We start from the raw sequence: 3495 nt of genomic DNA on the forward strand, positions 1-3495 counted from the left end.
TAATGACTCAATCCTAAACAAAACATGTCTAAACCCTAATTTTTATGTAACCCTAATTTCTAATCTAGATTCATCGTCTTAACGTGGATTAACAATTATCAAACTGTGGAAGCGAAAGCGGAGGGTTTGATAATCGTTAATCCATCATCCCAAACATCAATTCATAAAGCGAGAGCGGAGTCTTGATGTTGGAACAAGTGAATCTAGACAATAATTGCAAAACAGTGAAATAGTCTTTGCAATTATTGAGACAAAGAGTAGTTTCAATCCTCTATGCATCTTCTAGTAATCATGTCAGTGAAATAGGCTTGGTTGCTAGAAGTAAACTCTCACCGGACTTTCATCGGAAAGGTGAGGGGCTAAGGGAAACCGGTCTTTAGAAATTAGTGTGTAAATCATGAAATTAGATGTTTAGGTTTTGTCTAGTGAAGGATTAGTTATTAAGATGAACCAATGATCCTAAGGCCCTTTATTATTATTGTTTTTACCTTCAGCAATCAAACTCTTTCTTATCAACTTTCTCTCCGCTAATCATTCATTAAAAGTTAATTAAGTTGAACAACTCCCTAGCGGAACGATACTCTACTTACTACTATTACTTCGATAGGCCGTGCACTTGTTGTTTGGCCCTATCAAGTTTTTGGCGCCGTTGCCGGGGAGTTAACTAATTTAATTAGCTTTTTTTAGTGATTAGAATTCTCTCTTCTTCTTTCTCTTTTCTTTTTATTTTTATTTTTAACTTTTTATTTTTCTGTCATTGTTAACTTCTTGGGTTCTCAATTTTTTATGCGAAAAACCAGAAATCGAGTTGTAATAGTCAACAAGATCGAAAGGTATTTGCATAGACGAAAGAGAGACGCACAAAATAACACCGCCATGGCCAATCGCACTCTCAAAGAGTATGCAACGCCGTCTACGGCTGAGCCACAAGCTGTTATTGTGTACCCAACGGTTGAGGATGACAACTTTGAAATCAAGCCTGCCCTACTTAACTTGGTGCAGCAAAACCAATTCTCGGGATCCCCCACTGAGGATCCCAATCTTCACATCTCTGTTTTCCTACGAATTAGTGGAACCATGAAGGAGAACCAAGAAGCCGTAAGACTTCATCTCTTTCCCTTTTCCTTAAGGGATAGAGCTAGCGCTTGGTTCCATTCCCTCGAAGTCGGTTCCATTACTTCATGGGATCAGATGAGGCAAGCATTCCTTGCCCGTTTCTTTCCACCATCTAAAACCGCTAAACTTAGAGACCAAATCACGCGGTTCAACCAAAAAGATGGGGAATCTCTCTATGAGGCGTGGGAGCGTTTCAAAGAAATGCTAAGACTTTGTCCCCACCATGGCCTAGAGAAGTGGCTTATAGTCCACACTTTTTATAATGGCTTGTCTTATACCACTAAGATGTCTGTTGATGCAGCTGCAGGTGGAGCACTTATGAACAAGAATTACACGGAGGCGTATGCCTTGATTGAAGACATGGCTCAAAATCACTACAAGTGGACCGACGAAAGAGCCATCACTAGTTCTTCACCCTCCAAAAAGGAGGCAGGTATACACGAAGTCTCTAACTATGACCACCTTGCTTCTAAAATTGATACACTAACTGAAAAACTTGAAAAACTCAATGTTAGTGCTATCAATTCTGCTTCTACTCCTTCTTGTGAAATTTGTGGTATAACTGGTCATGCTGGTGTTGATTGCCAACTAGGTAGTGCTATTAATGGTGTTGAGCAAATGAATTATGCTCAATACAACCAAGGGATGAGACAAAATCAAAATTTTTATAAAAACCAAAATCCCTATGGACAAGTAGCACCACCCGGTTATGCAAACAACCAAAGATTCACTCAGAAATCCAATTTGGAAATTTTGTTGGAAAATTCTATTGCCAACCAAAACAAACAACTTCAAGAACTTAAAAACCAAACTGGATTTTTGAATGATTCTCTTTCCAAGCTCAATACCAAGGTTGATTCTCTTGCTACTCACTCTAAAATGCTTGAAACTCAAATCGCCCAAATAGCCCAACAAGTGGCTACATCTTCCCAAACACCGGGAGTCTTTCCTGGTCAAACCGAAGCCAATCCCAAAGCCCAAGTTAATGTCATATCTTTTAGGGGTAGTAAGTTAGGCGAAACTTTTGCTAAGGTTAAAAACATTGGGAAAGAAAGTGTCAAGCCCTTAGGTGATAAAGTTGTGATAGAAGAAGCAAAACCACTTGAAGAAAACAAAACTCCATCCCCCTTAAATCCTGAAAAGCTTAAACTAGAGGGTAAGTTTGAAAAATTTGTTAACATACTTAGGAAGATTTGCATTAAACTTCCCCTTGCTGAAGCTTTGTCTAGGATGCCTCTATATGCCAAGTTTTTAAAGGAAATTTTTTCAAAGAAAAGGGCTATAGAGCATAATGAGACAATAGCCTTGGCTAAGGAAACTAGTGCAATCATCCAAGAAGCACCCCCTAAGATTAGAGATCCAGGTAGCTTTGCCATACCATGTGAAATTGGGAATGAAACCATAAACAAAGCCTTATGTGACTTAGGAGCTAGTGTTAGTTTGCTGCCTTTGTCTCTTCTTAAAAGGATAGGGATAGGAGAGTTGAAACCTACCGAGATGGAATTAAAAATTGCTGATCATTCTACCATGAAACTTGTAGGATTTGTCGAGGACATACCTGTTAAGATAGAAGGGATATACATCCCAACTGATTTTGTAGTCGTTGACATTGAAGAGGACGATGACGTCCCCATAATCCTAGGTAGACCTTTCCTTGCAACTGCAGGAGCTCTCATTGATGTTAAACTTGGTAGGATAGTCTTTCAAGTGAGTGATAAGATGGTAGGATTTGAGTTGGAAAATGTTATGAAGGGTCCCGCTCTTTACTCTTGTTGCATGCTTAACGATCATGTTGTGAAAGAACGTTTTATAACGTCATCTACACAATATGATATCTTTGATCCATTCTAAGGACTCTTTCTAACCGTCAAGCTAATGACATTAAAAGAGCGCTTCGTGGGAGGCAACCCACGCATTTTACTGCTTTTGTTTTGTTTTTCTTTTGTTTTAAGATGTTTTGTAGGTAATTGTCCAAGTTGATTCGAAAAGATGGAAAAATTTTGAAGCCCCAGGACCAGAAAGGTGGCACGGCCCGTGCTATGTATGGCACGGCCGTGCCAAGTTTTTAAAAGAAAAATTGAAGATTGAAGTCAGAGGGTTGGCACGGCCCGTGCCAAGGGTGGCACGGCTGTGCCCGTGTTCTACCCTCTTATAAACCAAATTTTTCTCTTCTTCTCCATTCATTCTCAAACCACAAACCTCTCTCTACCTTCAAACTTCTCTCTAAACCTCCATAACCTTCAAACCTTCAACCCTTCATATCTCCCTCAATTCTTCACCAAACCACTCAATTCTTTCACCAATCAACCACAAACTTCATCCAAAACAAAAACCACCAATCAAAAACAACTTTCATCCACTCAAACCCATAATTCACCA

The 3495-nt window shown here is 39.4% G+C and overlaps 1 non-coding gene across 1 annotated transcript; it reads right to left on the bottom strand.

The window, feature by feature from the left end:
* Positions 1-1239: 1239 nt before the first annotated feature.
* Positions 1240-1346, bottom strand: LOC146928887 (small nucleolar RNA R71). The gene has a single exon (XR_015009081.1). It is a non-coding gene; the product is annotated as a small nucleolar RNA R71 (small nucleolar RNA).
* Positions 1347-3495: the final 2149 nt, after the last annotated feature.

Source organism: Medicago sativa, chromosome 4 (genome assembly GCF_051527215.1).
Source record: "Medicago sativa cultivar Bolivia chromosome 4, Bolivia_mono, whole genome shotgun sequence".
In the NCBI taxonomy this organism is placed as follows: Eukaryota; Viridiplantae; Streptophyta; class Magnoliopsida; order Fabales; family Fabaceae; genus Medicago; species Medicago sativa.